Source organism: Pituophis catenifer, unplaced genomic scaffold (genome assembly GCF_029215685.1).
Source record: "Pituophis catenifer annectens isolate HBS135680 unplaced genomic scaffold, rPitCat1.0.hap2 SCAF_9, whole genome shotgun sequence".
Lineage (NCBI taxonomy): Eukaryota > Metazoa > Chordata > Lepidosauria > Squamata > Colubridae > Pituophis > Pituophis catenifer.
Genome location: NW_027256889.1, coordinates 10,884,523 through 10,898,959, shown reverse-complemented (window position 1 = coordinate 10,898,959; position 14,437 = coordinate 10,884,523). Strand labels below are relative to the sequence as shown.

General features: G+C 36.1%; 1 long non-coding RNA gene across 1 annotated transcript; it reads left to right on the top strand.

Annotated features, from left to right (window-relative positions):
* Positions 1-12,015: 12,015 nt before the first annotated feature.
* Positions 12,016-14,137, top strand: LOC139321153 (uncharacterized). Its single transcript, XR_011600756.1, has 2 exons — positions 12,016-12,396; positions 13,914-14,137. It is a non-coding gene; the product is annotated as an uncharacterized lncRNA (long non-coding RNA).
* The last annotated feature ends 300 nt before the right edge of the window (positions 14,138-14,437 follow it).

Genomic DNA, 14,437 nt, shown 5'->3' with positions numbered 1-14,437 from the left:
TGTATTTATTTTTGTCTGAATAAAGTTACAGGATGTATATACTGAGGCTTTTATATGGCTTCATGGCTGGCTTTTTAATAATTTTTAAAGTCTTTTTTTAGAATGGTTTGTCAATTGTTTAGCAGTCAGCACCCCCCCCCCCACCAGTTGAATGGTATGCTGATCTATGAAACAAACTCTGAGCTTTAAATATATGCCTCAATGAAAAAAGTCATTAGAAGTTATTTTTATTATTATTATGGATCATAAAGACTTTCTAGAAAAATAAGCAGCAGTTTTGTATTGATATGAAAACATCTGAATCAGAATTTAGAAAGAATTGGACTTTTAATACACACATGTTGTTCTGTAATAAGAAATCTTGTGATGTGTTTGTTATTCTTACCAAAATGCTAAGCTGTAAAAATCCTCAAAAGCAAATGCAATTTTCTGTACTGTATTTTTAACCTCTGGTAGCCCTTACCAAGTAGCATAACATACATACTTGGCCTAACTTGATTGGTAACACAAACTGCAGTTCCACCTGTCCAGTAAATATCATTTTATATTTTAAAGACAGAAGTATACTGTCTAAATATTTCAGTGGTATCCATATTCAGTCAAGAGGCTCTAAAGGCTTTTCAATTTTTCAATTATATACCATGCACTATGGCTTAAAGAAATGCACATTTTAGATCCTCTTCTACTAATAACTAAAAATTCAAGTGCAATCCAAAATATATTTTGTTGATCTGTGTCTTGACCTTTGTTCATCAAAGCAATCCGAGGGAAGAAAACTCCTATTATACAAGAATCTCATGCCTTTTTGTCTTCAAGATGGGGGAGGAATCATGAAATGGGATATTTGATCACTCATTTATAGCAGTTGCTTCAATGTCATTATTGACACCAAGGTGATTTTGGAAAAAAAAACCTGATGCCAGAGTTTTGGTACTTCAAAAACTTTTATCCAAAGATTTATACAAATTCTTAATTGTTTAGATCCCACATTGCCTTGTTAAATGAGTTTCAACTCAAAAGTTAACCAATTTCCTGAGAACCATTCTTCATGAAAGGAAATGTCTAAAAACGTTTAAAGGTTTAATCATTGTTCTAGGCTTATAGTTTCTTTGGTAGATTTGGTGTTTTTTTTTTCTAAGTGATGATACCAACTTTAGTAACATAAACTGTTTTGAAAATATTTCTTCAGAATTTCTGTTAAAATCCAAAAGAATTGGAAGAACATTTAAGTTTAACAATCCACTGTGAATGACTGCCTCATTTATCAAAGCCTGTTTATATTTTCACCCTCTGCATTTGTATGCCTTTCTTTGAACTCATTTGCATTTTAAACATTAAAAAACATGCTTATAAGTAAAGCTATAATGAGCAAAGTGAGGAAATTATGAAAGTATCTTCATATACAAGGGAGATCTTACAATTGGAGTCTTTATGCAAAAACAAACCTTGGAACTTCATTATGGCTTTTTTGCCTTGGCTGTGCATGATTTGGTTTCTTATAATTGTGAACAAATGAGCCAGAATTTTTCAAAGTTTGCATATAATTTCTCGATTTAAATTTGGACAGTTCGTGCAAGAAGTATTTCATAAAATATTAACATAGACAAAACTAAGGTTTGTCTCTGAATTGGATTCTTAATGCCTCAAAAGTTTTGTAAGGCCAGAGTTACAGGCTGTGATTCTCATTTCTCTCAAAATGGAGGTTTCTCTTAACTTAGGGCAAACATGTTGAGCTGTTTTACGTAACAAATTTGATAGTCTTACCAAATACAGACTGGCTTATCAAGAGGCATGTGATTTTTGTCCCAAGAGGCATACCGTTGGAATGGAAAAACTATTAAGACTGTAAAAAGGAGGTTACCAGAAGCTCTGAATGACCATTCGGAATATATTGCTCTATCTACATTTTCTAATGTTATCCAGAAATCTGCTAGTGTAACTTCTGTTTTAACTCCTTCCTTTTATTACCTGACTATCAGGGAAGCGTGGTTGAGGCTGCCCTGACTTGACATGTCACGATGTCGACTTGCTAGGTGGGGTTCGCAGGGACAGTAACCATTGGAGTTATCGGTAAGAGAATTTTCTTTCTCATTTTTATTTCAAAATAAGAGCCTGCCCTCCTTCCGCCCCCTGGGGTGGGGGTGTGATGGTATTGCTACTCCCCTCTCCTTCAGGGATTTAAAATAATTTTGTGGGGAAGGGGTCTTTTTCTTTTTTATAGATGCCTGGCTAATTGTACGTGAGAGAGGTGAGTTTGAATATGATCCTGCCAATTATGTCAGATGCATAGATTTGAGTAAGTGACTAAGAGCATAAGGGGAAGATTTTTCAGGGTTCTCTACGTCATGTGAAAAGTGTTGGTTTTTGTAAAACCCAGCTAAGGTTTGACATTTGTAGTTAAAATGTCCTGAAGTGCACTGTGCTGACAGATGTTTACCCTTTCCCCAATAAAGTGGCCAAATCTTTTTGAAATATCGATGGAGGCATGAGTAGGAAAAGAGCTGGCATCACATTAACCTCTTTTCTTAGTGGGATTGTTTCATAATAGTCCCATTGTTCAAATAACACAAAATCCAATTACAGGTTGTCTTTGACTTATGACCACAAATGACCCCAATGTTTTCCATCGCTAAGCAAGACAGTTAAATGAGCTTTGCCTCCATTTTACGACCTTTCTTGCCACAAGTTGTCAAGGGAATCACTCCAGTTGTTAAATTAATCTGGCTTCTCCATTGTCGTTGCTTGTCAGACGGTCACAAAAAGTGATCGCATGACCCCGGGACACTGTAGCTGTCATAAATATGAACCAGTTGACAAGCATCCGAATTTTGGTCATATGACCAAGGGGAGGCTGCAACAGTCATAACTGTGAAAACTGGTCATAAGTCACCTTTTTCAATGCCATAGTAACTTCAACCAGTCACTAAACAAATGTTTGTAAGTCAAGGACTACCTGTATGAAAAGCCTGTTTATGGTACTTTTTGAATAGTGAGAAATATGAAACACATCTGAAATAATGCTGCACAAACTTATAACACCGCTATCCCTCCCCCCCTCCTTATTTTGTCATGTTTTGAATATAACTTAGTCACGAACACCATTACTTTCAGTTAGATATTTAAACAGTCTTAAAGCAGTTATAAAATGAATACACTGTACTTTTCAAAAGTGACCTTGGTTTTTAACAAACCATAGGAAAAAATATTATATCAAGAATGATATAGTAACAGTTTTTAAATCAGTATTGTTTTTTATTTTTATTTATTAACACTCTTTCCCTCTCCTATTTGCCCCTCAACAACACCCTTTGAGTTGGGTTGGGCTGCTTTATATTTGGCTAGTGGATTTTGAGTATGTCTACGTATAAGGTATCTTTTTATTCTAATGAAAGATGGGCTGCATTCTCACATTGCACTAAGTTATGATTTTACTAAATATAGTTGATTGAATGAAGCATAATCAATTACCTCAGGGACATAAACCATGATTTACAAATCAGAGTGGCTGTTTTTATCAATTGTCCTATGTCACAAATAATCAATATTTTTGTAATATGATATATAATTCCATTGAGTCAAATAGTTCAAGCTTTGGCATTTGTAGCATATTTTTATCTCTGGCTATTTTTTTAATATAAAGTTTATTGTCATTGTACGTAAATACACAGTATACCCATACAACGAAATTCACACAACACCCGGAGACCAAGCCCAACACACATGACAATCTCCAGACACCCCACCCACCCACCAAAAATTCCCCACCCCTCAACCACCCAAGCATCCACACAGCCGACCAAGTAATACTGTCCAACAGGCTCACTGATGGTGGCCCTTTAGTTCATTGTTGAGCGCAATTATAGCTCTGGGATAAAAACTATTCAGAAGATATTCAGCAGATACATTCCTGAATTGTCTTCTCTGGGGATGGGACCAGTGAACAAGTTTGTGCTAAGGCATTTCAAAAACACTTGTAATATGACACAAGTGTTCTATCTGAAAACAAAAACAAAATAAAATCTCTGGAGGATCACTGGTCTGACTTCCACACATTGAAGTACCTCTTATCCCCAAAATAAAATGAATGCTTACATAACCGTAGGAAATTGGTGTTGCAGCAATTGATAAATCTGGGTGGAAGAAACAGAGATTTTCCAAGTGCTGATGAATTGCATTATCAATATCAGAGGACTGCATATTCCTAATCCTGGAGATAAACACATTTCAGAATGAATCAATGGTACAGCTTCCTTTTTAAATAATTTGGAATAAATTGCTTTGTTTTATCGTGGTGGTGGGTAATCACTTGATTTTCTCTGCTATTTTTATTTTCACTTTCAGGCAATTATTTTAAAAAGTTCTTTGCACATGGACTGAATGGCTAAATTACCAACTACAATTTCTGGTTACTTCAGAAATCAGAGACATGCAAACAGAAAGACCAAGTACAGGTGGCTTTTCCATCTTAAAAACTGCGACCTCTAATTAAGTTCTCCCAAATAAACTGAAAATTACAATTTGTATGAGCACCTTTCATCTGACCTTTTCATATCAGCTTATTTAATAAAGACTGGAAAAATATATAAATGGGCCGTTAAAATTTCCATGTTCACTTGGCATTGTGTTCTTTACCTATTGGAAATATTTCCAGGGCAAATGGTTTCCCTAATTCCTTCTTACTTAAATACTTTGCATATAATATTTGGAAATTCTGAAGGTATCATCAATGCTAATTTAATTCTTATCCAATACAAGTTTCTGGAGCTTTCCAAGATTTTAATATAGCCTGTGTTTGCCTTTTTGAAAGCAGTTACACCTTATCCCCTTTGGTAATTATCCAGAATTAGGATTAAGATTTTTAATATTCCAAAACTTACTAGGTTGATAGCTACTAGAGTTTATAGATTACATTTTGGAACCTGATGGTTTAAAAAACAAACAAACAAACCCAAAATGCTTAGTTACGATGGGTCAATTTGGATAGCTCACAGAAACCCGAGTAAAGCAAGTTTAATCTTAATATTTAATCAAGCTTCTGAAGTCCAGCAATAATTAGAAAACAAGAAAAGATTGCATCTCTACAAAGTGACACTTCATAGTATTAATGGTGATACCAAATGTGGTTAATTGTGCTGTCCATTGTGAAATACAAACATGGTTAATATTACAAGATTTGTTTGCTTGGCGGTATTGCTTTTGCATTTCTCATATCCAGAGACAGATTGCATCTTTTCATCAGCACACTTTTTTTGTTGGTGATTAATCATTTGTGTATTAATCTGTCAGCAAATTCTGAATTTCAAATGTTTAACTACCTTATTAAGCATACATTAAAATTCTATTTTACATGGCCATGAACAAGCCACTTTTTAGTTATGCTTAGTTCTACCAATTGAGATTTATTTATAGAGTCAATTCAACTCTTGAAGAACTCACCTCATCCTAGCTGCTTGGTTTCCAGCTGCTTGGTTTCCAAAGTTGCGGTCTCTCTGAGAGGAAGAGATCAGCAAATCAATGGAGCACCTCATATTAAAAGGTAAAAAGAAGTTATTATAAAACTATGTTATGCACCTAGAAGAGATTTGATAAATGGGGAAGAAGATGCCAATCACACACACACACCATAAGGAAATCATGCTTTATTCTGCTACTAAAAAACCCCACTAAAATATTTCCAGAACAAATGAAATTATTTTTCTCTCAAATCTGATTTAAAGTGATTTCTGTTGTTCAAATTCAGTAGGACTTGTTCAGTGGGATTATGTCTCAGGTTTGTTTGTTTGTTTGTTTGTTTATTTGATCAAATTTGTATACCGCCCTACTCCCGAAGGACTCAGGGCGGTGAACAGGCACAAAATAAAACACATAGATACAAAAGTTAAGAGCAGAATTAAAACCAAATTAAATATTTGAGCCCAAGACAATTTAAAACATCCCAAAAATTTAGAACAAATTTAAAATTTCAGTTTAAATTTAAAAATTGAAAAATTGAAAATTAAAAGGGGGGAAAGGTCAGGCCAGGCCGGCTTGCTGAAATAGAAAGGTCTTTAGAGCGCTGAAATAGAAAGGTCTTTAGAGGTTCTTTCTTTGGTATCTATAGGTAAAGGATTTTAATTGGACCGGGAAACAACTACTGCTGCTGAGATACTAGAATACTATCACCAGTCATTAAATAAATAATGCTAAACTTTGGTGGATCACAAGGTCAAACTCATTAGAATTTGTTTCATAGGTTATATTCAGTGGGGTTATGTTTTGTTTAAGGAAAAGTAAATAAGTATCATTTCATTTCCCCTAGAATATATTCTCTCAATACAGTTTTTGCTGGTTATAGTCCCCATGAGTTGATTAGGCTTGGCATTTTCCTACTAAATGTCAATAATTTTCACTGCTTTCAGCAATTTACATAAGCAGGTTGAAATTCTCAAACGACAGCTTTCTGTGAGAAAAATCAAAACCCTTTTCAGCTAAGGCAATTAATGCTGCTGATTTTCAAATCTGAGCAAATCATAGATGATTAACATTTATGAGTAAAGTATCCATATAGAATAAAACTACATTTCTGGAACAATCATATTTTATAAATAAAATACAGTGTTCGCACCTGGTTACTTGGAATGCACCCTAAAAACCAAGAAAAAAAAAAAAAAAACAAGACCAAACAGAGTTGGAAAAAACAGGATGTCAACATATAGGTAGTCCTCAACTTACGATTGCAATTGAGCCCAAAATTATGTTAAGTGAGACATTTGTTAAATGACTTTTGCCCCAGACTTCTTGCCACTGTTGTTAAGTGAATCACTGCACTTGTTATATTAGTGAATCTGGCTTCCCCATTGATTTTGTTTGTCAAAAGGTTGCAAAATGGGATCACATGACCCCGGGACACTGCAACCATCATAAATATGAGCCAATTGCCAAGAGTCTTAAATTTTGATCACATGACCAGGTGCTGCAATGGTCATAAGTCGGGCTGGCTTGATCCCATAGCGTTTGGTTAAATTTTAATTGATTTTAATTGGGTTTGTTTTAAATTTGCGGCCAAAATATTTAATTATTTTAAATTGTTTTTAAATTTTGTATGTTCTGTTTTATTCTGGCTGTTCACCGCCCTGAGTCCTGTTGGAGAAGGGCGGTATACAAATTGAAACAAATAAATAAAAATAAAATAAATAAATGAGTAAAACGGTCATAAGTCACTTTTTTCGGTGCCATTGTAACTTTGAATGGCCACTAAATGAACTGTTGTAAGTCTTCTTGTACTAGCAACTGTTGTAACTGTTGTACTAGCAATAGCACTTAGACTTGTATACCGCTTCATAGTGCTTTACAGGACTCTCTCTGAGTGGTTTACAATGTCAGCCTATTGCTCCCCACAATCTGGGTCCTCATTTTACTGACCTTGGAAGGATGGAAGACTGAATCAACCTTGAGCCGGTGAGGATCAAACCTCTGACAGTTGGCAGAATTAGCCTGCAATAATTGGGAGATATGAAATTGCAGTTTCAGTCTTCTATGGCTCTCTGCCTTCATTTAACAACATTCTAGGATGTCCTAGAAATTGTCCCTAGTGTAAGAGCTCTTCTCCTACCCCCACCCCACCCCACCCCGCCCGATATTGATGTGAGTGTATGTGCATTTGGGCACACACTCTACCTCAAGTACTTTATATTCCTATTCATGTAACAGTCAGCCGGGGCTTCCGGTGGCCGGCTGTTCGTGATGTTCTTTTTCCTATGTTTTTCTGTAGCTATGCTTGCATTTTGGTCTGTGACCGTAAATAAATTTAATAATAATAATTCATGTAACAGTGAAAGTGAAAAATATATAAGGCAAACAAAACATGTAAAAATGTGTGATTCGGTGTCATCACAAAAAAACCGTTCATGCTTCCTTTTGTCTCTCATGTTTCAGATAGTTTTTTTTTTTCTCCCAGACAGCTGTAGTATGACACAGAATATTTATTTATTTATTTATTCATTTATTTATTTTCTTGTCTTTATTATTTTTTATCAATTACTCAATGTGGCAAAATGCTCTTTCCTCTTCCTGTTTTCCCCACCACAACAACCCCATGAGGTTGGATTATAATTATCTGTATAAATGTTTTCAATATAAATGATATGCATTTTTTTACAAACATACAGAACATTACAGGTAACAAGCACACAATCTAGCAGGAAGAAAAAGCAGGCAAGAAAAACAAGGTAAGGATTAGGAGGAGCAAACATTTAAAAATAACCAAAGACAAATGCAATTAAAGCAGCATATATTTTTCACCTTAAGCGATGCATTAAAGACTCAGAAGCCTCTCTCCTCTGATAAAACCATTGCAAGAGCAATGAAATGGGATATAACACTAGTTTAGCTCAATATTGAATTCTGGTGGCTTCAGTCAACGAGATTGTAACAGATACCTTCTTGAAAACTGTTGTGTTTTAGCTATAAAAAAAGGAAAACCCCATGTTTTGAATTATTAGGAGGGGGTAGAAATAATTGGATATGTAGAATGCCTTCGCATAGATTTATAGAGAACACATTTATGGAGTAGCATTTTTTTTCTTAAGAATATCAGGCAGCTGGAAAGTGTAATTATCAACAGAATCTCATAGATACTTATTCAAAATTAATAGTGGGGTGGCTTTTGTTGGAAATGGAAAGCTGGAGTAAACGGATTGTTCATTGGATCCAGCTGGCTGTTCTTGCATTATCATTAAGGCTCAAGCATCTGTGCTTCATATTATAAATAGACAGTAGAAGGGTGATAGATTTTGTGTTAGGCGGTGCTTCCATGGGGAAGAAGTAGAGTTCTTAAACTCAAGTAGAAAACAATGCACACAGAACCTGTTAGTGAATTACAACTCTCATCGTCGCTTACCATTGGCTGTAATGATTGCGGCTGCTGGGAGGTAAAAACAGTTATCTGGTATAAACCCACTTGTTTGTTTGTTTGTTTTTAATGGAATTTTATATATGAAGAACATGACAGATGAAACTCTTAGCTCTTTTTCGGCTTCCTTCATATTCTCAAGCCATTGCACAGAATGATATTTTTGACCTTGCTGTGTTGGTTGCAACACAGCTTTGTAAAGGGGTAGGAAATAGTTTTGGAGGAACCCAAATTTAGCTAACATATTTCTGACCACTTCACCAACTTCTGACTTGACTTCTAATGCATAGAAACCACCGGTGAAGAGTAATCGCATTACCACCACAATTTACATCTGGAAGGGAAGATTGAAAATAATAGTTCTCAAAGGAAAGCAAACAGTTTAATTAAAAGCTGGTTGATACCACACATACGTTCATCCTGCATCAAGAGTAAGGCTTCCTCCTCCATTTAGCTCATTCAAGTCAAATCTTTTGATGAGGATCTAAAGAATAAATAATGGCCATGGCTTTCAGGGAAAGACCTGATGGCGTTTCTTGTCTAGCGTTATTTTTTTCTTCCTGGTAAGGAAGAAAACGTGTTAGCAAGATGAGATACTTTACACCATCAGTTGTATGCATTTCTATTCTCTCCAACTAACTGAATAATATGTCTAATATTTTAGGATGAATAGGTTTGAATTTTTTATTTTAAAAAAAAAATTCCCCATTCAATTGTGTCTGAGTCTTGAAGAAGACTGCCTGGACAAGTCCTTGCACTTTTTTTGCAAGGTTTTTCAAAAGTGGTTTGCCATTGCCTCCTTCCTAGGACTGATGAAGTGCCTGGCTTAAGTCATCTATCCACAAGGCAGGACTAGAACTCGCAATATCCTGGTTAACCTTATGGCTTCACTGCTACACCAAATTTGGTGAGCTTCCTTTGTATGATAAATTTTCACATTATAAAGCTGCTTTCGTTTCAATTAACTTTTAGTTTTTTTAATGTGTAAGGAAGGGGAAATGAATTATTAAACAAATAGTGAATATTCATACTAAATGTATTACTCTGGGTTTTTTGGAGCTTAGTCCCAATATACCACTCAAGAAAAAAAGCAAGTATGAATCTTGGCACATAAAATTATGCTCCCTGCTGTAATGGTTATTTGTATAATAAAAGTTTATTTTTAATGAAAGAGTTCACTTCTATCGAATTTGCGTGCTGTGAAAAAAACCCAGTAAATGCCTTGCAGATTTGGACAAGTAGAGCAGCATTTGCAGGTAAGAAGAGATATTACGGTATGTGGTTTTTGTTCTTTTCGTGTTTTCTTTGGTGCACACATATATATTAATCTGTAATGTATTAAGGGATGCATTAAATTTGTATTTAATGGAACTGCCACATTATGGTAGAAAAGTATTAGATACTGGCTGATGAGCTCTATGCTTGTTTCAGACAAAAAAATTGGCATCTCGTTAAATGATAGCAATCACTTTATCCTATTATCTGGCTACTTAAAAAAAAATAAAAGCGTGCAAAATAACTCACATTTTAAAATGCACAAGCTTTTATCATAGAACCAGAATTTCAAATATCCTGTCAAGATAGGGGATCTAGGACGACTCGATGTGGCCATCTTGTCGCAGGACAATCTGTGTGGGATAACAATGTGATAAGTATTATCCGCCACTGTTTCTTCTACATTATTTCCATTTTTGTCAATGGAAATGTCAAAGAAACAGTGGTGGATAATATTTAACACATTTGAGTTATCCCACATGGATTGTCTTGCAGCAAAATGGCTGAGTTATTCCGTGAGGAGTTGTCCGATGGCGAGTTGGCCATGTCAAGTTGTCCCATTCCGGTCAAGAGAATGGCTAACAGTGCGTTCTAGATCTCTGGGAATTTTTTGCTGGCTCAGGAATTCTGGGAGTTGAAGTCTACAGGTCATCAAGGGACCACAGTTTCCCACTCCTGCCCTAGAACATTGCCATGCAAGCTAGGTTTTATGACAGCTTTTCCCAACCTGATGCTCATCATTGTTGGAAGGGTGGAAAAGGAGGTAGGAACTGTCCCTCCATCAAAGGTATGTCTCGGGCAGCTGGGGAAAACCTCCAATGAGACAAGGGTGCAAGTGTTAGGATGTCACCCGCACCTCTCAAACCCAGAGCGTGCCCCTTCCGTTTGCCCTTGGTGAACTTCCATTTTAGACAGAATTGATAAGAGCCAGGTTCAGTCTGCCTGACCAACCAAAATTAAGTTAACAGAAGCCAGTTGTTTAGGAAAAGTGCCATTTTTTCTAAACAACTGGCTTCTGTTAACTTAGTTTTCTCCTGGGGTTCCTGTCACTTTTCCCACCCTCTGACAATCCTAAATGTTGGATTAGAGCTTGTGCCAGGTAAAGCTTCAAGAAAACTTGCAGGGTTCACATTGTGGTGTTTTAATGTCCCACAATTGCTTTATGACTTGCAAAATAAGATGGGCATATTTAGGCCATAGAGCTCATTGACCTTGTCAGTTATTTATAAAGAAACAATATGCACAGCATCGTGTACTTTCTAATGAGATATGTTTGATCAATAGAGCTCATTGTTGCAATGTCTTGGTTAACTCCTTCCAAACCTGGTGCTATGTAATCAAATAGAGGTCTGTACATGGAGAAGTCTACAGATGTGTCATAAAGCAAATTCAGCACAAATACATTTTATTAAAGGTAGAAAATATTATTTAAGAAAGTCAGACGCTTTATATGGTGCATTTGGCTTCTGTTCCTGCATTACCTATTTATGTTTTCCAAGTAGTATATTTGAAGGTTGAGTGGAATATAAATTTGTTTCAAGTTAGCTAGCACTTAATTCTTGTAGCAAATAGAGGACTTTTTAAAAACTATGAACTTTTCCAGACCGTTCAGGCTTTCTTGGGTATTTAGCAAATATATTGAAATAGAAAATATTAGCATTTTCTGATGTAGTAAAATAAACTCAACAATATAACATTTTTTTTGTAATATTGTGATATAATCTCATTAATTTTGCTTTCCTACTGAGAATTCATTGGAATTAAATGTACTTCTCCTGGATTTTTTTTTTAAATCCACGTTTTGGAAGGTTAGGTTCCAATGTTAAAAATATTTAGGTTTTGCAGTTTTCTGCATTTCCACATAACAACAAAAATATAAGTGTATCCAATTAACTTTCCTAATCGTTCTGGAAAATAAATAGAACCAAATCTCTTGCTCTTTGAACATCATCACATTTTTATTTAAAGTTGTATGAGAGGCTGTTAAAATTATTTTCTGTATTATAGAATTGGATTAAGATCTTGGATCAGGTTTCTTTCTTTAATGGCAACAACAATGATAATCTCTTACTTATGCTGTGAAATGTCCTGACATTTCAGAAGTATCAAAAAGGGTAGCCAGAAGGACCCCCTTGGGGATGCGATGCTGTGGTGAAAACAGCTTCCTTTCATTTGGGATAATGGCAATGCCAGAATGATGACATCATCATCCAGACCTGGGAAAACCAGTGGTGAGTTAGCCTGTTCAGCTGACCTCCTTCCCCCTTTCCTAACTGATTATAGAGTCCAGAAATCTGAGAGACAAGGACAATCCATCTATGAGCAGCTACATTTCCAGCCATGAAATCAAAGTTAGTTGTGGCGAGACAGCAGAATTACGATGCCCAGGTGCTAAGGGCCCCCGAAAGCCAATTTGCAAAATCCCCACCTTAAAAGTCAAGAGCCTGCTGTTGAAAACCATTTGAATGCTCTCTTCAGACAAATGAATAATGTAGCAGATAGCCTTCATAATTATTTTATGAATACTGTTTTAGAGGTAAAGAATAGGCACAGAAATAGGGCATTGGGATGTTAAGAACAACTTGTGTAAGAGTCCCCTTGTCCAAGAGATTTTTTCTCAGCCTGGTGTTTTCTGAATGTGTTGGACTTCAACTCTTGGTCAGCTAACTCAGTGGTCTCAATATTTATGGAAATCACCAGGCTGGCAAGCCTAATCTGTTCAGTATTAATCTGATACATTATAGCGGTGGACAGATGAGGGCAAATATATTGAATACTTACTCATCCTTGCTTAAAGGCACATCCTGCATAATTGCATTTGTTTTCCATACAAATTATGTTATTTGTATCCAAAGCAGGCTTTGGACTTTCCTGATCTTGCCCTGTAGCTGAACAAGATTAGGAAAATAACACCTATTTTTCCTGAACCCATGCAGCTCTTATGGAAGGAAAAACTTAACAGGTTTAAGCTAACTGGTACAACAAGGGTATGTAAACCAGATGTGAAGCATCTTTGTCTAATTTGGATCCACGTCTTGCAGTTGTCCAGCATACAACCATGCAGTTGGGATTCTGGATGGTTTGAGGTAACCCATGGTCTCTTAGGATCAGTTTCCCGTTAGAATAATAATCGTGTGTCTTGCAAATGTGGGAAATGTGCCCACCTACTTGGGTTGCAGAATGCTTTGCACCTGTTGGAATGTTGCCAAGTAAAAAGGTGAGAACTCCCCTCTTGCATATATAGTCAAGCACTCGGAGGTAGACAAGTATTTTTCTCCCTGATTGTACAGGCAGAGAAGGCATTTTTATCTTTTCTTTTTTTAAGGGAATTTACCCCCCAAAGTGGTATGATCCCCACTCTCCATCATTTATCATATGTATCTTCCGAACAGTCAGTCCTCCGAGAATGAGATGTGTGTCCTGTGATAGTTGAAGGGAAAAGCATTGGGTCACTAGTCCCAGCTAGATGTTAATTATGATCAACTGCAAAAGAGCAACAATTCTCTTGCCAAATGCCATCTCCTGCCAGACTTGTAGATCCATGTGTTATGATGATGGTGGAGGTGATACATACGGTAGGTGCCAGAACCTGTTTTATGGATTCACAGATTATGTGGAGCAGTCTATGTAGATAGACTGCTATTACTGTCTTCCCACAAGTTTTGTCCTTGAGCTTATTTAGGGATTTTTTTCCCCTTGTTTTTATTTTGGGCTCAAAAAGAGCACATAACTTGTTTTTAAAATGCAGGAGTTGGAGAATTGAACTGTTGACCTTCCTCAACATATTACCATTTGAGTTGCCTATTAATTTAGAGCCCAATAGATGTTTGCCACAATGCCAGGTAGGTAGAATTAACTACAGCAAAGAAAGTAACTTGGGAAATCATCATGCTTTTTTATTGGTTGATTTTATGTTCTTTTATGTTGTAAATGGCTACTTTCCCTTTAAATAAATATTGTTTTTGAAATGTCTATGCTGTTTGTGTGGGTTTTTCTTTCTTCGAGTTTGCTCAGAGAACATTGCAAAGGTACACAACGTTTTTCTACTCCTGATGCTCAGTTACTGTGACATAGTAAGTTTCCTGGATTAAAAACAACGACAACAAGCTGTGCAGAGGACTCCTCAGAGAAAGAGGAAGATGTAGTGACATGTCCGGCATTTTTGAAGTAAAGAAAACCATTGTACAATCACCTCTTAAAGCCTGGGTCTCAGCTATGTTCTTGGTAGAAGATACAAAGTTTGCTTACATTAAGCACAGAAGTGGCAGTAGC